Source organism: Eleginops maclovinus, chromosome 11 (assembly GCF_036324505.1).
Source record: "Eleginops maclovinus isolate JMC-PN-2008 ecotype Puerto Natales chromosome 11, JC_Emac_rtc_rv5, whole genome shotgun sequence".
NCBI lineage: Eukaryota > Metazoa > Chordata > Actinopteri > Perciformes > Eleginopidae > Eleginops > Eleginops maclovinus.
This window is the reverse complement of record NC_086359.1, coordinates 21,491,257-21,514,591: the sequence shown is the minus strand read 5'-3', so window position 1 is coordinate 21,514,591 and position 23,335 is coordinate 21,491,257. Positions and strand designations below refer to the sequence as shown.

Below are 23,335 nucleotides of genomic sequence, written 5' to 3'. Positions count from 1 at the left end.
GAGGACAAAGGCTGTGGTCACAAAAGGCCTGGGAGAAAGAACATTATGTGGTCATCAAGTTGGAAGCGCCTGCTATGCACCCTTGTGTGTTTCACAGTTGTAAGCATTGTGCATTCAACATTAAACTAATAAAGCCATTAACCTCTGGCGTACTGTTGCTCACAGGCTGTGGGAATACATCTTAGATAACGACAGTGACATGATGTAGCTTTACAGTGCCTCAGTTCATGAAAACAGAATGCAGTAAATCATTTCTAAAATTAGTTGCAAATGTACCAACTGTGGCTGGATGTAATTACATCACAGGGATTCTTATGTTTGAAGCGGTGATTGTGATGAAACATCAAGAGCGAATGGTGGTTTGGCTTCAGAAGCATGACATGGCTGGCTTCAAGATATGTATTTATTGATGAGGTTACACCACCAACAGAAAATGGCTACCATTCGTTTTCACAGGCCAATGCACAAGCATATATGAAGGAGTGGCTGTTCTCCATTTGAAATGGTCATTATCAGATTTGAGAGAACCACAAGTCTGTGATTACCACCACACTGCCAAACAAACGGCTTACAGATCGCTTCTGCACACTTTTTTGAATTCAAATTAAAGGTCGTCAGAGATTAACACACACAAAAAGGAGGACAGTGCACATTCTCACAATGTCTGAGCAAGAGAATGAAGCACTGACATCAAACACAATGTCTTGATGTGTGCTATGTATCTCAGTAATTGCTGTCTGGGCACGTAAGTTCTGTCTTCAGACCATCAGCTTCCCTCTGACATTTTGTCATCTTTTATTCCGTTTTTTTGGATGCTGATTCCCCACTTCAAAGAAACCAGAGGCATGTTTGTCTCTCCCCCCACAACCATGGTTTAATTTTACAGGAACTCTCTCCTAGATTACAATCACAGGGGACTGGTTTCGCTTTTATGAGGCTTCCTGCCATTATGACAAATCTACTCTCGTTTAAAATATTACTGATAAGTGTAACATGAGTGCCGACTAGTAATATGTTAAAAGCTCTCCTTACTTTTGCCTGTTGACTCAGACATCGTGCTTTGCTTTACAATGGCCAAAAAAGATTTCATGATTTAAAGTAGGAATGAATAGAGGGGCCAGGAAATGGAAAGTGAATGACATTGAACAAAGTCATCGTGAGTGGTGAGGATCAGTCATCTTTTTGAGAATAAAATACGGTAACGCCTGAGCTAGACAAAGGACTACAGCGTAATGAGGGGAACATGAATGTGTGCAGCATCATAGCAGTTCACCGTGAGACATTTCATTCAAACCACAAATATTACCCGCGCACGGTCATCAAAAGGGTTTGTTCAATCCTCTGAGGACCACAACTACTGCCACTACATTTCGTGGCAATCCATCCAATGGTTGTAACATTTCACAATACAAACCAAACAGTAACAATAAATATAATGCCATGACCAATAAAGGTGTAAGGATCAACCTCTGGGGATGATGAATGTCTCAGATAAGTCAAATGGATATCTATCCAAAACTATGTATGTCTGGAACAAATTTTGGACCAATTTATGACAGACCAACATTGCAACACTGCTAGAGCTGCTTAAAATAAGAAGTGTAAGATAAATCTGAAGAAAAAAACTGACAAACAGATTTTCCAGTTTTTTTAAATGTCTTTTAAAATGCATAAATTATAAGAGCTCCACATTATTATCCATGCCAATAATCTGACTGAGAAACAATAAAACGTGAACCAGAGCAAGGTCATGTTTCACTGGATATTTACGTACAATAATCAGACTATTGGAAAGAACAAATAAAGCCTGATGAAAACATGCACTGCACACAGTTCAAAGTAAAAACAACCTGCTTTAAATGGATATTTAAAAAACAAATCTTCTCAGAGGAGGGGGTGGGATTAGATCACACCCTGCTTGTTGCTTAAGATCTGAATTGTCCAAATGTTGCCGTGCAATCCAAGAACTGTGAAATATTTCTAATTGCTAACACATAAACCCACACACTTGTAAATGCCAACATCTCCTCTTCCCCAAGCTTTCGAGGGCGGAGTGAGGATGTTTTTTTGAAATTAATTTTTCTTATTTATTTGTTTTTTTTAACAGTCATTACATCCAACCTTATCTCTCAGAGCCTGCACTGGGTTGTCAATGACAACGGGCTCTAATCTCTACCCCTCCCTGACAAGCAGCACTGACAGGCTCTTTCTTCCCAATTCCTCAGACACGTAGCCAGACATAAATTAATGTGTCACTCAGTGCTTGTATTAATGTGGGGATGACACACGGCTGTGCATGCAAACACACATACGGAGACAAAGACAAATGTACCCAGCATTAAACCGTTTCACAAACTGGGACACAGTACGAAGTGGAAGAAGGCGTTGGAATGAAACACTCCTTTCTCTTAAAATGCATCAATCAAATACCCTGACAGAGAATGAGAGATTTAAGACCTGAGAATTTCCATCAGTATCGCCAAAGACATACTTTTAGAATTTCAAGCTGGAAATAACAATGCCAAAATATAATCTCTACTTTGCATATCCTGACTTACTTAGGTTAACCAATGTCTCGGCAGACAGGACGTGATTGTCATTCTGGGAATTCCATTTTGGAAGATTGAAGTACACATGGGTGACAGCGTCTATCTGATCTGATGATGAGACCTCTAAAAGCCCATCCTTTTTGTTATAATATGGCTTCCATGAGCCGAGATATATGAAACTCACACCACATGTCAGCCGGGGAAGCAGCAGCAAAATATATCTTCCTGTTGTTAAAAGCCTGTAGAGACTTTGTTATCTGCTTATCTGTATCTGCTCATCTCCCAGCAGTCTCTGAAAGCAGGCCGAGGCTGTAGGAGTTCCAGATAAATGGCCTGATCAATGGCAGACATTATCTGGATCTGGTAGGCAATAATCAGATCCAGTTGACATTCTGAGCACAGAGAGAAGTGGCCTGTCGACGGGAACAAACCTACTCCACCGGCCATCAGTCTAATGCCGCTGCCGTGGGACTCACTTTAGAAAACAATGCAGACAAGAAAATTGGTTTAACCTTCGCTGCCTCAAATGCTTTAGTTACATCCCTAATGCAACCCCCTCCAACACACACACACACACCCAGTCACTATAACTCTGCCAGCTCACAAGAGAAATGGGAGACCCTTTTGCCTAAATTACAGACATTGCCGTGGAATGTTGGCTGCGGGCTGCGATGCCGTGGATAATTTCAGACCAGTCAATCACTCCCTCCCCTTCAAACAGAAAGGAGCATATGTGTAACCCGCCAAACACACACACACACACACACACACACACACACACACACACACACACACACACACACACACACACACACACACACACACACACACACACACACACACACAAGGCATGACTTACCTTCAACAATTTCATTTAATGTGAGTATAATTACAAATTCTCAAAAGTCAAATTATTTTAAAGGACAAATCTGTGTCCTTATTCATACGCCTGTCAGTCAATGTTTACGTGGAGATTAAATAAACAGAGGAAATTAAATCAGAATTTCAATGTTCAATACTCCAAGAGATCATTTGTGATGTTCACTTCCATCTTTACATCACGTCAGTGTCCTTGTAAAAAGGACTTAGTGCTGCTTGTCACACATTTTATTGATAGGATTAGTCAGTATAACCTCATCAAGCCGTTGTGTCATTTGATCTCAATGACACAAAAAGGAGAATTATAAGCTTTCTTTTAATTTGACCCCAATTTCCTCTCTGAAGCTACAGTGGAGCCGTATCCCAGACAGACAAAACATTCTTAACAGATAAACCGCTGCATGACGAACCCCCAGCTTTAATATTTCTCCCTAATCTGCATGTCTTTATATTTGCGGAGACCCAGCAGACTTCTACAAGCAAAGAGCCGCGGCGCTGGAGCCCCCGTGAGGCCTCGCCTTAATACCAAGCAAGAGCGACTGCGCTGGCAGGGATGATATTTTCCCTTTTTGTTTCTTTCTTCTCAGAGGAGCGATGGGAGCGAGGAGACAAGGGGAGGCAGGGAGATAAAGGAGGAGGAACTAGAGAGAAAAAAAAACACAACAGGAGGAGACGGGCAGAGACAGACAGGACTGAGGGGGGGAAGGAGCCAAAGAGGGAGGAAGAGAAACAGCCTGCTGTGTTCTTTAAAAAGAATGACTAGAGGAAAGCACTGAGGAAATCACCACTAAGGCGTTGTATTAAAACCTGTCTGACCCTCTGTAGACCCCCAGAGCGACCCACTGGGCTGGAGGAGTATGGTTGGAGGGATTAGGCCTCTGAAACGCTCTGTCAAGACCATTCTGTCAGGCACCGCCGGAGACAGCCCCAGTCATCCACCACACCCCCCACACTCCACTCAAACAAGCCTCTCCACAGCTTCCTCTATGCTCAACAGCTCCGGAGTGGGGGCCTGATGATAGGTTCTCTAGAGGGACACAAGATTGGCCACGGACATCAAAAGCCAGCAGGGTGACAGACAGCAGGGAGGTCTTGCCCGCCCTCCCCCAGCCTTCCCTTTCTGTCGCTGTCCTTCTCTCTCCCGCCATCTCATCCCAGGCCCCCGCTGGCCATTGAGAGGTTTCTAATTGCATTTTGCAAGGCCTGAGCTAAATAAGGTCACTGTTCTGTGTATAGTTGCTTCCCTGCTGGGGGGCTGAACGATGGGAGGGAGAGAAATGGAGAGTTTAGGCCCCTATGAGATATAAAAAAGATCGAGGCGAACACAAGGTGCCTGGCAAGTGAGGAAGATGATATCCGACCTCTCCCGATGAAAATGGAATGCTGATTGTTTTTTAGTTGACAGGTGATCCCTGCTGCGCCCCCACAAGACTACCTCAGAAGAGGATCAGGCTCTGCCAAAAACCTGCATATCTCAGTGGGAAAGGGGGCCTTAAGGTGGTGTGTGTGAGCGTGTGTTTGGCAGGAATCATGTGAAAGAGTGCTTTAACATGTCAGAGTCCATTGAGACGTTGCTGGGAAACCCTCTCTGACCTTGTATCCCCCCTCTGTGAAACACTAGAACATGGGAGAACGCTTAAACAGGAAGACTGAGAGTAAGTGTGTTTAGAGACAGGAGCCATTCCATTTGTGAATCCCTCCCTGGCGGCCGGTACAGCGGAACAGTGTGGTTATGGTTTGTGACCTACATGTGGAAACAGTTGGGGGGCAAGAGGCTGGGGCCACGACGGGGCTGCAGGGGGTCTGTCTGTTGACAAGAAAGAGAGGCCTCTTCTGCTTTGAAGCCCTGTATATTTAAATATTTCATGACCCCCTCATCTCGAGCCGCTTTTATCAGGTTTGCGCTCCGGGTTGTGGCTGCTGTTCATTAATAGCACAGTGAGAGGAGTTAGTGTCGATCTAATGCCCCCATCAACGAGGCAGATCTGAGGGAGCCTCTCACATAGCCGGGCCCTTTTGGCATGCCGCATATCTGGAAGACGATCTCGTTAAACGCTAGTAACAATTACACCAATTACAGATAAGCCTAAGTGTATCAAAGCCACAACATGATGTTTACAATGATTAGCATGCAGCGCTGTCAGCAGGGATGGCAATCAACGCTCGAGCCTGGTGCTTCACAAGATCATAGGGCTCTTATCTGTCACTATCGATAAAAGCCCACCGGCTGAAGGCAGACCTGAGCAGAGCTGTCATGCTTGGCACCGGATCGTGTGATGGTACCCAGCCGCAGTGAAAGTAGACTGGGTTTGATGGAAAACTTTAAAAGAAGTCCCAGGGACGGATCAATAATATCAAATGCAAGAACATCACAGCCTGCCACACCCTTATTTCAGTTCATTATCGTCAAAGGCCTCACAGAGAAACACTTCACTGAAGCCCTCATGACTGTCTGCTTTTGCTGTAAACAATCTTGGTTATCAAAGATGTGTCTTCGGCAGTGAAGTGGAGCGCAGCGTGGGCCAGTACATTTCCACGAGGGCGTGTGCTGGCATGGTGTAGGGCAGCAGTCTGGAAATGTGTCTTCGGGCCGGTGACCATGACATAAGGCCCCACTTGTCTGCTTGTAATAGAGATGCCTTTGAGAGCGGCCTGCATCTGCCCGCGGGACACATTCCACGCTTTCCTCCACAAACTCTGCGCCGCCGCCAGGCTCTGGGTCCTAAATGTGCACATTGTGAGGTTGCCCCGTTGGCCGCCTGACAACAGAACATTCAACATGGGGTTATTTGAGTGGACCCAGGCTCCCAGGGCGCAGATAGAGCGGGTTCTCTCTCTGGAAGTGTGTGTGATTCTTTGTGAGTGGGTGTGTTGTTTGTGTTTATGTAATTGTGGATAAGAGGCCACCTTAAGAGTTTGTTTTTGCTATTAAAGCAAAACCAGCAGGGGCACAGAGTAGTGCCAGTGTGTGTGACAAAACAGTGATGTGGACTGAGATTTGCAGTTCACAGCATGTGTGTGTTTGTGGCCTGGTGTCAGCACATGCCACAGGGGGCTGTCAGTGCTGAGGGCCGGCCAACCCTAAGCCCAATCATGTGTGCCTGCCTCAGCTGGACTTATCATGTTCTGTGTTTACCAACACCAAGCTTCAACAAGATGATCTGGGGCAGCTAACTGTCTGTCTCACTCTCTCTTTTACACACACACGCACACAAACACACACACACACACACACACACACACACACACACACACACACACACACACACACAGCCTATAAGAGGATTTGCACCGGCAACGGGGAAGCTGTGTTCCTTATCCAGAGAAAAAGCTGCTGCACTACACACTGTTGGACCTCTCCTCACATGCCTGAATACACAGATGAACAGACACAGGGTCCACTGAGGTTGTAGTATGTACTACTACATATATAATTTTTTTCTTGTATAATAAATGTTTCTATTTTATTTAATGAAGGCACGAATGAACAGTTCCTGGGTGCACAGTGACCACACACACTCAAGAGTAAATAAATAGTTTAAATGTATGTATACAACAATGAAAGACTTTATATCAAGCTACTAACTTGATGTCTGCTTTTTTATCACATTTTACAACGTGTTTTCAGAGTGTCTTTATTTCAAAGCCTGATTGCTATCCTCGACAATATGGTGTTGAAAGGAACTGTGACTGGAACATCACTGCTGTCCACTGAGGAGTCTGCTCCAACGGCCAAATTGTTGCGTGATAAAAAATGGCAGTTGGTTGGCTGGCCCTGAGGAAGTCATTCGGAGTGAGTTCCCTGACTCTGTGGCCGGGAATATTAGAGGGAATCTAACCGGGCCGGAGAGGCCTGCAAACACCTGTCATCCCATTACGCTGCAGGCACAATAACACCTGACACTGACCATGAGTTCACACATGGCACACATCAGGCACACACATGATATACCAACTGGCATGTTTTCCTATTTAGAGCCATATGCTGGTTATCTGCATGTATGTAGCACTGAAATTAAACACAACATCCATGTGTGATGCACAATTAATCACACCATCGCACACACAAACACAAACATCTTCTCACCCCGTGGGAGGTGTCCTCCCTAGACCCCCGGGGTGACATGTGTCACAACAACATATTGGTTTCGCTCCTCTTTTGTGTAGTGTTGATTTGTTCCTTTACCCCTAAAAAAAAGGAAAAGGGATCTGATTTGCTGTGCATATTGATGATGCATTTTTCACGAGTTACTCTAAAAACCCCATGTACCTCGACATTAAAAAGCTATTTAGCACTCCCAGGATTAAAAGCGAATGTTAAATTGAAGGCTACACTTGGCGTGGGCATGAAAAATTGAATGGCTCTTTATATTAACCAGGTTGAGCGCGTTGAGCAGCATTTAGATAGACGAAATGGAATCTTTTAGCATTACTAATTCATCCACAAAGCTGTGGTTGAGACGTTATGCACAATTCTCCAGTCACACTGCTGAATACAAACATCCGTCCTTGCAGCCGAAGCTCTTCTGTGTCTTGTTGAAAGTGTGAAGACTAGGTTCTATCAGCAGGGATTGTTAAATGTAATCTACTTCCTCACCTCTCTTTCGTTTCAGTTAAGCTCAGCTCTTCCCGTTCCCTTACACAAGCTGTGAACCGTCCTTCAACCCATATTCCACAAATTCAATTACTGTCCATACTTTTGATCTTGAAGAAGAATTGCACTATGAACATCTGTGATCTCGTCCTAAACTGATTCAAACTAAAACAGGCTGAAGATCTGGTTAAAAATGAATGAGGGAGCTGTTGGCCTGTGGGAAACAGTCGGCCTGTTTAAATTGTCCCTAATGCCAAAACGTCCTCCAATATTTCCTCGCACTACACTGAGGAAGCGATGGTAGAGAGCAGATAAAGGGAGCAGGATGAACACCCGTTTAGTGGACCGTTGCCCCACTTAAACATAATGATGGATGCTAATGATGCCCATAATTACCGTTCTAAAATGGTGATAATTACAATTCTTTTATAGCTCCTTATCCGCAGCCAATCTTGATAATGATTGTCGGAGAGATAAACAGTGATTGCCAGTGTTTGACCTTTGAAACACCAACATAACAAATAAAGCACTCCAGGATGAGACAAGCTGCTTACTTTAGAAGACTTGGTAACCATTACTTAAAATGGGGGGAAAAGTTATTTAGTGATGCTTGAAAATAACCTCATTACATAATACAACAGGAATGATGTACTTGAAGCTAAAATACATGATTTCATGGCCATTTAGGAGCAGAGGAAACAGGATATCAGCCAGTTTTAGTCATCTGGACAGATCTGTTGAAGAGTGGATATTTAAATCAGTTTGTCTACAGTGAAGATGTAATGCGGATAGTTGAAGGACTGCATGTGCTGTACAATGTATGCTTTTATTGGCTACATCTTTTTTTTTGTGACCAAATTTTTATTAAGCAATTGCACATCAAAATACAAAAATACAATACAGTATTGAGTGGGCATGAAAAGTGTAAGGTCGGCCATTTGTCACAAAAATATGCAACCAAATTTCAATAAAATACCACAACTTCGTGACGCAAAGAAAAATAATGACCCCCCACCCAACCCACCCAAACCAATCTAACCAGAACAAAACTAACACAGCACAATAACACGTGATAAGGAAAGAAAAGGGAAAATTAAAACAAAAAAGCAGCCCCATGCACGCCTGCCTGTATGCAAAGGGATGCATCCAAAACACAATGGAAAAGATATAGACACAGACATACACAAAGACGCAGACAAACACGCACGCACGCACGCACGCACGCACGCACGCACGCACGCACGCACACACACACACACACACACACACACAATCAAACTTCAGTGGAAAGAAGGATTCATAAAATGAATGTCACAAGGGGTGATGATAGTTAAGGTTATAAGGTTACCCCAATAAGCCTTTCAAAGATTCAGCTGCTGTCTGCCAAATGGACAGAGTTTTTCAGTAGCTCCATTAATACAGGCAGTTGACAATTCCAAATATACCACATCTAAAAAGGTAAGAATCCACTGTCTAATGTTAAGTATCTGTGAGGGTTTCCATCGCGTAACAACCATCTTTTTGGTGGCCGTGAGCCCAGCTAGGATGATGCGCTTATTTAGTCTAGAAGTATGAAGTCCTGAAAAATCATTCAGAATCAGAACAGGGACAGCCGCTGGTACCGACACAACCACTAGATCTGACAGTGTCGAAGCAACATCAAACCAGAACTGTGTTACCGGTGGACAATCCCATCATCATATGTAGGAACGTTCCTGGAGACTTTAGAGTACAAAAGGAGCACAAGGGAGAGTCTATCAGTTTCATGTAGAAAAGTTTGCGAGGGGTTAAATAAGTTCTATGTATGAAATTAAAATGTATTTGTTGATGGTTAGGATTACGTGACGCCTCCTTTACACTATCCCAAACATCCTCCCAGTCAAATTCTGGATCCAGAGCAGGATAGTCTTGTCTCCACAATCTGTCTAAAGGCAAGTCAGGGTATGAGGATCCTAGAATAAACATGTACAACCTAGATACCATACCCTTGGTATTATTTTGCATTGACATCAATCTGCTCAGGGGATGAATGGGTAACGGTTGCCGCCAAGGCACACCATATGCTTGCAGGGCTGATCTGATCTGTAAGTAAAAAAAGAAAGAGGATCCTGGAAGATTGAATGAAGTTCTAATATCCTGGAAGGAACCAAGAGTATGCCATTTACAGGATATCTTACATTCCTTTTCTACCAAGTGCCACGTTCGAATCACATTTGAAACTAAGGGACCAAAGCGTAACATGGTTTGCTTGTCAGAAACATTAGAAAACACGACATCTCCCAAATTCCATGCTCGTACCATTTTTCCTTCCAACTTGCGCCAAGATACTGGGGTGTCAGGATCACACCACGTAACAATAGGGCGGAGCACAAATGACCAAAAGTAACACTTAAAATTAGGTACAGCTAAACCACCATCCCCTCTACTCCTCTGCAAGGTGGAAAGTTTCAGTCTGGGACGTTTTTTGGGGATACTCACAAGCCCCCGGTTGAGTGCCGCTTTGTTAGAGTTTACCCCAGTGGACGAGAGGGTCGCCTCCCTACGCCTGCGGGTCATGGGGGGGAAAACTCTGACTGTTGTGTGTGCTTATGCACCAAACAGCAGTTCAGAGTATTCGGCCTTCTTGGAGACCCTGAAAGAAGTCCTGTATGGGGCTCCTGAAGGGCACTCCTTAGTCTTGCTGGGAGACTTCAACGCACACATGGGCAATGATGGAGACACTTGGAGGGGCGTGATTGGGAGGAACGGCCCCCCTGATCTGAACCGGAGTGGTGGTTTGTTACTGGACTTCTGTGCTAGTCATGGATTGGCCATAACAAACACCATGTTCGAACATAAGGATGCTCATAAGTGTACGTGGTACCAGAGCACCCTAGGCAGAAAGTCCATGATCGATTTTGTAATCGTATCATCGGACCTGAGGCCGCATGTTTTGGACACTCGGGTGAAGAGAGGGGCGGAGTTGTCAACTGACCACCATCTGGTGGTGAGTTGGGTCGAGTGGCGGGGGAAGCCTCTGGACAGACCTGGTAAGCCCAAACGTGTAGTGCGGGTGAACTGGGAACGTCTGGAGGAGTCCCATGTCCAGGAAGCCTTCAACTCACACCTCCGGCGGAGCTTTTCAGGCATCCCTGTGGAGGCTGGGGACATTGAACCAGAGTGGGCGGTGTTCAAAGCTTCTATTGCCGAAGCTGCGGCGGGGAGCTGTGGTCTCAAGGTCTTAGGTGCCTCAAGGGGCGGTAACCCTCGAACCTCGTGGTGGACACCGGTGGTTAGGGAAGCCGTCCGACTGAAGAAGGAGGCCTTCCGGGATATGTTATCCCTGGGTACTCCTGACGCAGTTGCAAGGTATCGACAGGCCCGAAGGGCAGCAGCCTCAGCCGTGGCCGACGCAAAGCAGCGGGTGTGGGAGAAGTTCGGAGAAGCCATGGAGAAGGACTTTCGGTCGGCACCAAAGTTGTTCTGGAAAACCGTCCGGCACCTCAGGAGGGGGAAGCAGGGTACCATCCAAGCTGTGTACAGTAAGGATGGGGCGCTGTTGACCTCAACTGATAGTGTGTTAGGGCGGTGGAAGGAACACTTTGAGGAACTCCTGAATCCGACAACTCCGCACTCTATGTTAGAGGCGGAGCTGGAGTATGAAGGGGGATCAATTCCAATCTCACGGGGGGAAGTCACTGAGGTAGTTAAACAGCTCCACAGTGGCAAAGCCCCGGGGGTGGATGAGATCCGCCCAGAAATGCTGAAGGCTCTGGGTGTTGAGGGACTGTCATGGTTGACACGTCTCATCAACATTGCGTGGAAGTCGGAAACAGTACCGAAGGAGTGGCAGACCGGGGTGGTGGTTCCTCTCTTTAAAAAGGGGGATCAGAGGGTGTGTGCCAATTACAGAGGCATCACATTACTCAGCCTCCCCGGGAAAGTTTACTCTAAGGTGCTGGAAAGGAGGGTCCGGCCGATTGTCGAACCTCAGATTGAAGAGGAACAATGCGGTTTTCGTCCTGGTCGTGGAACGACGGACCAGCTTTTCACTCTCGCAAGGATCCTGGAGGGGGCCTGGGAGTACGCTCATCCGGTCTACATGTGCTTTGTAGATTTGGAGAAGGCGTATGACCGGGTTCCCAGGGAGATACTGTGGGAGGTGCTGCGGGAGTATGGGGTGAGGGGGTCTTTGCTCAGGGCCATCCAATCTCTGTACTCCCAAAGCGAGAGCTGTGTCCGGGTCCTCGGCAGCACGTCGGACCGTTTTCCGGTGAGGGTTGGCCTCCGCCAGGGCTGCGCTTTGTCACCAATCCTGTTTGTGGTATTCATGGACAGGATTTCGAGGCGTAGTCGTGGGGGAGGGGGTTTGCAGTTCGGTGGGCTAAGGATTGCACCACTGCTTTTTGCAGATGATGTGGTCCTAATGGCTTCATCGGTCTGTGACCTTCAGCACTCACTGGATCGGTTCGCGGCCGAGTGTGAAGCGGCTGGGATGAGGATCAGCACCTCCAAATCTGAGGCCATGGTTCTCAGCAGGAAACCGATGGACTGTCCACTCCAGGTAGGGAATGAAGCCTTACCCCAAGTGAAGGAGTTCAAGTATCTCGGGGTCTTGTTCTCGAGTGAGGGAACAATGGAGCGTGAGATGGGCCGGAGAATCGGAGCAGCGGGAGCGGTACTGCAGTCGCTTTACCGCACCGTTGTGACGAAAAGAGAGCTGAGCCAGAAGGCAAAGCTCTCTGTCTACCAGGCCATCTTCGTTCCTACCCTCACCTATGGTCATGAAGGATGGGTCATGACTGAAAGAACGAGATCGCGGATACAAGCGGCCGAAATGGGATTTCTCCGCAGGGTGGCTGGCATCTCCCTTAGGGATAAGGTGAGAAGTTCAGTCATCCGGGAGGGACTCGGAGTAGAACCGCTGCTCCTTCGCGTTGAAAGGAGCCAGTTGAGGTGGTTCGGGCACCTAGTGAGGATGCCACCTGGGCGCCTCCCTAGGGAGGTGTTCCAGGCACGTCCAGCTGGGAAGAGACCGAGGGGTAGACCTAGGACCAGGTGGAGGGATTATATCTCTTCGCTGGCCTGGGAGCGCCTTGGAATCCCCCAGTCAGAGCTGGTGGATGTGGCCAGGGAAAGGAAAGTTTGGGGCTCTCTGCTGGAGCTGTTACCTCCGCGACCCTGACGGAAAAGCGGGAGAAGATGGATGGATGGATGGATGGACAATAGCGGTCCGGGCCTGGAGGGAGGCAGGTAGGATAGCCCACCTATCCATATCATTCTTCAGGGTTTTATGCATTTCCAAAAAGTTATGAGTTGTAATGCGATGCAACAAGGGAAAATCTTAATTCCAAGATATTGAAAGTGCTGGACAACAGGGACATCAGCGGGGAAAGGCAGTGTTTTCGCTGAGTCATTAAGAGGCAAAAGAGCAGATTTGGACCAGTTGATCTTAAATCCAGAGTGAGAGCCAAACTCCTCACAAATTGATAATAACTTTGGTATTGACTGAATAGGATTTTCCATAAAGACTAAGACATCGTCTGCAAAAAGAGCTACTTTATGTTCCGTTTGAAGAATCGAAATGGGGTTTATGGAGGTAGACTTTCGTATAATTTGAGCCAGGGGTTCGAGCGAAAGGGCAAAGAGTGAAGGGCTCAAAGGGCAGCCCTGTCGTGATGACCTAGTGACAGGGAATGGAACGGAAAACAACTGCCCAGTTAGAACTTGTGCAGTGGGGTTAGAGTACAAGACCTGAATCATATGGACAAACCCTTTCCCAAACCCCATAGTTTCCAGTACAGACCACAAAAAGGACCACTCCAGCCTATCAAAGGCCTTCATGGCATCAAGCGACAGCACAGCTTGTGGGACTTTTGCATCTTTTGCAGTATCAATTATGTGAAGAAGTCGCCTAACATTATCAGAGGCAAGTCTGGACTTGATAAATCCCGTGTGATCACAATGAACTAAAAATGGCATAAACTTTTCAATACGCCGCGCAATTAGCTTTGCGTCGATTTTGAGGTCCGCATTTAACAAACTCAGGGGTCTGTAGCTAGCACAGTCTGTGGGGTTTTGTCTTTCTTTAGGAGCAAAGATATAAGGGCTGTATTGACATCTCTTGGAAAAAGTTCTCAATTGACGCTTTGATCATGTCTAGAAGTAAAGGGCCTAATTTATCTCAGAACAACAGATACAACTCTGGAGGTATCCCATCTAAGCCAGGGGATTTATTGGAATGCATAGACAAAGCCGCTCTTTCTAATTCATCCACCGTTACAGGGTTATCAAGGCTCAAGGAATCTTCTACTGATAGACATGGTAGATTTAGCTGTCCAAGAATGTTCTCACATCCATTTTGGTCCAGCTGGCCCTCGGATTGGTATAAAGTGGAATAAAACTCACTAAGCGTTTTATTAATCTCTTTGGGTTCTGTTGTAATGAGGCCTTCAGTCGTTCTAATGGAAGTGATGTCAGCAAAGTTGTCACTAGATCTAATTTTCATGGCCAATTAATGAATGGGTCTGGATCCCTGAAAATAATACCTCTGTCTAGTTCTGTGTAACAAGAATTCAGATTGCTGTTTCAAAATGTCATTAATTTCTTTTTTGATGAGGTTATGTTTAGTCTCTATGTCTGAGGAATAGTTATTTTGCAGAAGACAATCTAATCTAGAAAATTCAGCTTCAAGGGTTTGTAATCTGGCAGATTTAGCCTTACGCAAATCGGAAGTGAACAATGTGACATTACTTCTAATAAAACCTTTCACTGCATCCCATAATATCCTAGGATCATCTACTGAACCCATATTAAAAGAAAGAAACTCGTCCAACTGAGATAGAAATTGCGCTTTAAAATCCCCATTCTTTAATAATGAAGTGTTAAGGCGCCATCTAGTGGCCTGTTTTGATAGGTATTTCAGAGAGCCGCGACAGAACACTCCTTTATGGTCTGACAGAGCAATGGGAAGCAAAATAGTATTATCAATGCTTTGAAAAAGGTTTGGGAAGAAAAAAGGAAAATCTATTCTAGAGAATGTTTTATGCCTGTGAGAAAAAAATGAATAGTCTTCCAAGGTAGGATTAACTGATCGCCAGACATCTACAAGACCTAGGCTTTGGACCCAAGATCGCAGAGCAGCAGTAGCCGATTCTTGGTCTCTTGAGGCTCTTGGATGGGAACGATCTTGAGCCAAATCCCATACAGCATTCATGTCAGCCCCAACTACTAATGAATACTCGGTCAGTTCTAGCATATGATGCGTTAAGCAGTCATAAAAACCTTTCTCAAATTTGTTCGGCGCATAAATCGAAGCCAAAGCGACTTTCCGCCCGTAAAGCTATGCTTTCACAATTACCAATCTGCCCACTGTGTCAGTCCTAATGTCCAGCACCTTAATCGGAAGATTACGTCTAGCTACCACCGCCACTCCCCTAGTTTTCGTGTCCACTGACGAAGACGCAAAGACATGGTAGAATCTATTAGCAAGGCGTTTGGAATCATGACCTAGCAAGAGAGTTTCCTGCAAAAGGGCAAGATCGACTTTTTTACCACGGCGCAGTGACAAAACACTAGCTCGCTTATGTGGTGCGTTTAAACCGCCAGCATTCCAAACTAAGATAGACAGATCACCCATTATCGTATGGACCAGATTTCATAAAAAAGCAGGATAACTGAAAACATTGGCAACAACCGGACCCAACTACCCCAAGCATAACGCTAACATCTGACAAACTTCCCCCCCATGTCATGCATGTTGGATTTCCTCACACAGCATTCAAGATTTGTCATCACACAATATAACATATCCCCCGTAGACAAAGACAAGACAAGAAAAAGGGACAAACAATGACGAAAAAGACAAGAGAAAACATGAGACACAATGCATAAAATAAACTAGGCAGGCAAACAATTTAACCTTTAGCTGATCAGTGACCATGTATGGATATGGGGCAGCAACATTCCAAACCCCAACCCATGACTTGTTACTAATTTAAGCATAACAAACCGTAACTAAATAACATGATACTCAGCAGAATACATCAGTTCTGCAAACATTATACCACACCGAAGTAGCATTCATCATGCAGGTAACGTAATGGCTAAAACAAAAGAGAACGCTATCCTTACCCTTCACCTTTCAATAGAGGAAGAAACAGTCCAACAACTAAAAAGACCATGTAGGAGCTCCCAGGTCCAAATGGAAATCCAAAAAATCTGTAGATATCCGAGTGCAGTCCACATAAATTGAGGAGAAACAAATGTCCAAGTGCAGCCCAAAGAGGCTTAGCTAACTGGACAGTTAGTGCTAGCCTCAGTGCCAAGGTTTAAAGCATAAACTAGCTAGCTCTATTTCAGCCTAGCTACTGAACAGGCTATCTAGTAAAAAAAAAAACTACTGGGAGCACTAACATAAAATCCACAGAGTAACAAAATCCATAAAATAATAGAAATAAATGTGAACAAGGCGGCCTTGCACAGAGGGCTGCAAAAATACCAAAGGCAAAAAGAGGAGGGATGGGAGTCTAGCGTCTCTCTTCGCTCAGCCTACTCGTCTTCATTAGTAGCGCTAGCTGGCCGCGACTCCGTATCCAGCTGATCGACGCGGTCCTGCAGATCCGTAGCAAAAGAGGGCTGTGTGTTGAGGTTCGGCAGAGAATTGACGAAGTCCTCGGCGTCCTTAGAAGAGTGAACCGACTCGGCGTTCCCACCTGCTTTGATTTTCAAAGTGGCAGGGTAGCGGAGGGAGAATTCAACCCCTTTGGCTCTAGCACAGTGTTTCTCAAACTGTTTCAGACCAAGGATCACTTAACCAATAAAAAAATACTCACGGACCACCTAACTCCCCCAATATCCCAAAACAAGATTCAAGATTCAAGAAGCTTTATTAATCCCGAGGGAAATTGAGGCGCAACAGTTCAATACAAAGAAGGAAGGAGAAATATACACTAAATATAACTAAATATACACCAAATATAACAAAATATAAACTAGAATAAATACAATAGGCCTGCTTACTACTCCAACAGTATGTTACAAATTACAGCCTAATAATAACAGCTTTATGTGACCTTCTCTATATCGCTCGTTCACACATTAAATCAACAATACAAATACAACTACGGATTCTACAAGCATTTCGTTCACATGCGATTTAAACGGTAAATGCTGATAGATTTTACACATCATATGAAACATAGACTACATTTATTACTGAGTTTATGTCCGAGCAAACAGAGGGATACGCAAAATGCACCGCATTTAGTACGACACAAACTTCTGCTGTGTATTTTCAAAAATAAAATACAGTAAAACTATGGTTGCAGGCCCAAGTTTAACAAGAATTTAACAATAAACACAAGGTAATTATTTACACTGTTACATTTACAAATAGCATTGTTTACTCACTCATACACTGCATGTCTCTGTTGCTACCTAATGGGAGGAATGGTGCTGCTTGTGCTGAGACATCAGTGAAACAATGTCTGGATCCAAACTGGAGAGTTTTAGTCTCATATCACAGTCCACATTGATCCTGTTACGCTGCTTTGTTTTCAGACCAACAAGTGTAGAAAAACCAACTTCACAGTTGTATGTGGTTGGAAACGGCATCAACAGTTTCAGAGCAGCGTCAGCCAGTTCTGGGTGCTCAGGCTGGACGTGGACCCAAAAGTCCGTCAAGCTTTTCTCTCTGAAAGTCGTCCTCAGTGTCCCATCAGATGCGATGTCCACAAGGCTGTCAACCTGTCTTGATGGGAGCTTGGAACTGACGTGTTCGATGTGCGTTTTGTCCCCAAATGGATTCCTGATCCACTCATAGCCTGCATCTAGTTCTGGGAAATATCTTCCCAGCTGAAAGTGAAGGCCTTGCAGATGTTCCTTGAAGGCTGCAACTGTGCCGCTGTCCAGCTCTTCATCTGCAGCGAGGAGAAAATCCACAAGCGTCGGAAAACAAGTCAAACTCCTGGCGATCCAGACGGACACACCACAGTTCCATCTTGAGGCGTGCGGCTTTAATTTTGTCCTGCACATTGAAGGCGGTGACGGCTTTTCGATGCAGCGCTAAGTTCAAAGCATTGAGAGCGCTAAAGACATCGGCCAGGTATGCCAATTTTGAGAGCCACTGGAAATCATGCAGTCTGTCATACAGTTCATCAGTATGATGCAAGAATAACATCACCTCATCGCGCAGTTCAAATAGAGGGGTGAGAACTTTCCCACGCGACAGCCAGCGAACTTCAGTATGGAAAAGCAGTTTTGTGTGTTCACTTCCCATTTCATCACACAGAGCTTTAAAAAGACGTGTGTTCAGTGCTTTGGTTTTTATTGTATTAACAATTTTCACAGACTCGTCCAGTACTGATTTGAGGCATGGTGGCATTTTTTTCACAGCCAGCTGTTCTCTGTGAATGCAACAGTGTGTTGCTGTGGCTGCAAGGTGCAACTGCGTGTACGCGCGCTGCCAGTCCCTTGTGTTTCCCAGTCATTGCAGTTGCACCATCTGTGCAAATACCAACACATCGTGTCCAGTCGATATTATTCTGCAGGATGAAATCGTTGACTGAGTCAAAAATGGCTTCCCCTGTGGTGTTGGTCGGCAGGGAACGACAAAACAGAAATTCATCCTGCACACCGCCATCATAAATGTACCTTACAAAACACAGCAGATTTGCCTCATTCACGATATCAGTTGACTCGTCCAGTTGCAGTGTGAACAACTGGCTTTGGCGTAAACGTGTGATCAGCTGATCTTTCACATTTTCGGCCATGGCTGTTATTCGCCGCTGGACAGTATCAGTGGAGAGGGGGACCCTGTTAATTTCGTCGCTTGCTTTCTCCCCAAACAACACATTAGCCATAACCTTGGCAGCTGGTTTGACTAAATTCTCACCTATCGAATGAGGTTTCCCTGTTTTTGCGATGAGAAGGGATACCCTTGTATGATGCCTCTGTAGCCTTCGCATTTTCCCCCGTCGCAAAAAAATGTGAGGGCGCCTTCGTCATGTGTTTTTTAAGTTCATCACGTTTTCTCTCAAACAATGCTAAAGGTTTCCCGATGTAATCCTTGTGTTTGCTCTCAAAATGACGCTTGAGCTTGGCGGGTTTCATAGCCTCGTTAGCCAACGACTCGTAGCACAAAACACAGTGTGGATTGGGATCCTCTTCATCTCCAGTCCAGAAAAATCCGAATTTTATGTAGTCGCTGTGATATTTTCTCTTCACTTTAGCGCTGGACTTTCCGCGATCAAGCCGAGTTTCACAGCTTTCAGCCGGGTGGTGGTTAGACGGCGAACCGCTCTCCTGGGACTCAGTAACGCACACAAAATCACTTGTCGCTGCGGCTGAACCACTTGTAGTTGCTGGATCTCCTGCATCAGGACGATGCACCTTGACTGTCACGTCAGATTTGTCATTTAATTTTCTTTTAACTGACCCTGTCTTTAGCCATCGGTCCATCTTGTCAGTTGACAGCTCAAATTGACCGCGCAAATCATTTATGACGTAAGATCGTAACCTACGTAGCTACGCTTCATCTATGCTACACTCTATACTAGTCATTTTAAGACAGTTTGAGAAACACTTTAAACTTATAATATATTAATTTCAAATGTGACATTTTACCAAAATACTCACAGACCACTAGGGGTCACTCACGGACCACCAGTGGTCCGCGGACCACTCTTTGAGAAAGACTGCATCCATGGCTCGCGAGAATGCCTGACGTCTCTTGAGGGTGTAGGCACTGTAGTCAGGGGAAAAGCGAATCCTCCGTCCGTTTACTGTAGCAGGTGATTTCCTCGCTGCCCGCAGGATGTGTTGATGGGTGGTAGAGCGAAGGACAGTAAAAACCATGGTGCGGGGACTGGCTCTATTGTTGCCGTTATCACTATATATCCGGTGTGCCCTCATGATTTCGCCTTTAACATCCCCCAAGGTGGGAAACTACTGTGGTAGGGAATTTGTCAGGAATTGTATGGCATTCGAACCTTCCACCCCTTCAGCTAGAACGATAATGCGGAGGTTGCATCTCCTGTTGCGATCCTCCATGTCGGCTAGCTTGAGTTGCATCTGTTCTAGCACGGACTCATGGTTGCTTAGCAGAGCAGAATTGTCTCTCACCTCAGCGTTCATTTTCCCCATTTCTGCTTTAACAGTCCCAATACTTCCTCTTAAGGTCGTCAAGTCAATGTCCCTTCGGTATCTCTCCCAATTTGCTCCAGTTGATTAAAACGTGCTTCAAGATAGACACGTTGCTTTTCAAGCACAAGGTCAGCGATGGCTTCCACATCTGCATGTGTTCCCTTTTTTGTGGAAAATGCTGTTGATTTCTTGCCTAATTCGGACATCGTAATAGATAAAGCAGGATATAAATTCTAAATCAACTCAAATTAATTCCAGTAACGGTTAATAAAAGCGAACTTTATAAGTCTGGGTTGAGGAGAGCAAAAATTATGCTGCCATCTTGTCCAACCGATCACGTGACTCTCTTTATTGGCTACATCTATAACACAGAAGCAAACACAAGATGGAGAGTTTTTGCATGGTTGTTTCTTCCTTTTTTTTCAACACAGCGTGTTGCATTTAATATACATATAGCAGCATACAGTCTGCAATGTAAGGGATATTGTTACTAAGCAACTGCCGACTTGTAATGGAAAAAAGGAGGGACTTGCACCATTATTTATTTTTATTTTGATCAAAAATGATCAGTAACACAATTTCAGTATGTGCAACTATTTCAGTCAGAATGATATATAATGCATTGTATTAAAAAATAACTTCAGAATCTGTACAGGAAGTGAATCCGACCCCAAGAAAAGCCTGATATGCAGGTCCACTCTCCCTCCATCCAGCCCGTCACATGGCATAGATTATGACCGTGTTACACCAAAGGCCTGATAATGCAATCAAGCAGCTTTGAAGCGCTGTGATTCTCCAGTGCCTGCTGTAATGAGGGGAAAATGAAACCGTTCCCTCAGTGTCTGACTAACCCTCTGATGAGACTTTCGACAGAGAGAGAAAGACGGACGGACAGAGAGAGAGCATTTAAAATGAACTCATCCATCTTCAGCCATTAGCTCAGGGGACAGAACTTCACTTTTAGACATTTGGAAGCACCTATGGGTACACCATTATTTATCACAACTGAAAATAAAGTTGTTATTAGCCCATGACCAGCCAACCCAGTGTATTCTATATAAAAAAAAGGCCAAATAAGGAACACTTGTTCAAACTAATTGCAGGAAGCATGTTAAAATTTGTACTGTAGATGCAGTTGGGGTTGTAGAACAGTTTAATATGCCGATGTGTTTTTATAAATTCACCATCTACATTTCCATCATCACTTGAGCTCTCCACCTCCTTAATGCTACATACTCATTGGCCACAATGCCCTGTCCTTCACAGAGAACTCTCACTTTATTACATGAATAGCCCTTATTCTGTACTTGACCATGTGTTTCAGATGAAACACTCTGGAAATAGAGATGTATGCATTATATCCAGAGATCGGCACTGTAGATTCTATGAATAAGACCATTTGGGATTTCTGAAATTACTGTTCTTCCTCTGAGATGTACAATGCAGTCAGTGTCTAACTGGGTTATGGGGCATGAGGCTTGTGTCCAAAAGCTATATATGGTGAAGGTGTTTTTGGCTGATAAAAGCATGTTGGAGAGGAAGAGCAAAGAAGAAGGTTAACCACACTGCACTAAACATGTTTAAATACTGTTTTTTGAAACAACATCGGCCAGAGTCTGTGATGCCTTCAGGTGCTCCAGCACGAGCTTATCCTACTGCACAGTTTACTTAAACAATTTAAGGCAACCAATTGCCTTAACTATTAAGGCTGAAACGTATTTGAAAGCCACATTATTTGTACTTGAAGTCTGAACAAAATTAATTATTTTACCCAGCTCTATTACAATAAGTGTATGACCAAAACAGGTTGTGTACCAGGCTAAAAACGTGTTTATAGATAGTGTAAAATGTGCTGTTTTAACATGGGGGCTTCCCTTTGGAGGCATCCCCAGGTCATTTGAGAAACTGAATGTTTTGGCACTTCTTTTAGCAGCAAAGGTTGCTGCTTATTGAAAACACTAATCCCTTTACTAATGTTCTATGTACCGTTCCATAGAGTTACATTATGTTGTGTTTAAGCTCTATTCAGTAAAAGCAACAACAGGGGGAAAGTTAACAATAGCAATTTTATGAGTACAATTGTCATCTTGTTAAATATAGTTTTTGTGGAGATCTTGAATAAATACAGTTGTTTGAAGGAGATGCGTTTACAGCAATAAAACATAGAAATGTTTTTTAAAATATAGAAATTTGACTACTACATTTCTGGTGTTAACTGCTGGTGTCACAGACGATGGAACACAATGATGGAAGTGAAGCAGAAAGCAAATCTATTTTTGACAAAGAAATGGTTGGTTTGCGATGTGATGAGATAACAGTGAACAATCATTCTTTCATTTCATCCACGGCAAAACCAGCCATCCCAGACACATCCCACCTGCTATGGGATTACATTATAGTCTAATGTATTCCTGCTACTGTTTACATTCCTTGTATATATAATAGATTCACATTCTATTAAACCAAGCCTAGTTTGTATAGAAACTGCTAGCATTGTCTAATTTTTCATTGCTATGATGCTGAAACATTATTTTGTGTTTGTCAGTCTGACCCCTCCGGATCACTTCAGGGTAATAACGGCCTTCAGGAGCTGCCAGTGATATCACCCTTCTCAGCAGTGATAGCTATCATTGTTGCTAATATAACCACACAGCATGGCACCAGCACACATACGGACGTCCCCTGCACCTTGATCTCATCTTTGTATCAGCTTTAATAAAAAGCAGGTAGATACCACAGCCTGTCTGTACCCAGTCTGCACTTAGCCATGACCCCCCACTCTTCTCTTTCTTCTTGAAACACACTGCCTGTCCGTCTCTCTCCATTCAGCAGATGATTCATGACTACTGATCGATGGCAGTTCCTGTGTCATTTCTAACAACTGCTAACTTGTGATCATTTTGCTGACACCTGACAGGAATCGGCCCCAAGGGGAGGAGGGATTTTGACATTGAAGAGCAAGAAGGATGCTTGCTGTCTCTGAAATGAAAAGCCAAGAACAAAGCTGGCAGTGTGCCCACATTCAAATGAACGCAGAGCAAATGGCCGTCTACTCATTTCATTTGCACAAGTGAAAGTGATTGAGGAGCTCACACTCCTGGTGTGGTGGTTGGGCAAACAAAAACATGTATCATCCCTCTTTTAAAGTGGGTCACACCAAGTGAAACACAATCGAGATGGTGATGGAATA

The 23,335-nt window shown here is 44.6% G+C and overlaps 1 protein-coding gene and 1 pseudogene across 6 annotated transcripts in view; both read right to left on the bottom strand.

Moving 5' to 3' along the window:
• auts2a (activator of transcription and developmental regulator AUTS2 a) overlaps positions 1-23,335 on the bottom strand; it is a 306,284-nt gene that overhangs the window by 37,067 nt on the left and 245,882 nt on the right. The window lies entirely within an intron of this gene.
• LOC134872120 (zinc finger BED domain-containing protein 5-like) lies at positions 16,552-19,914 on the bottom strand (annotated as a pseudogene).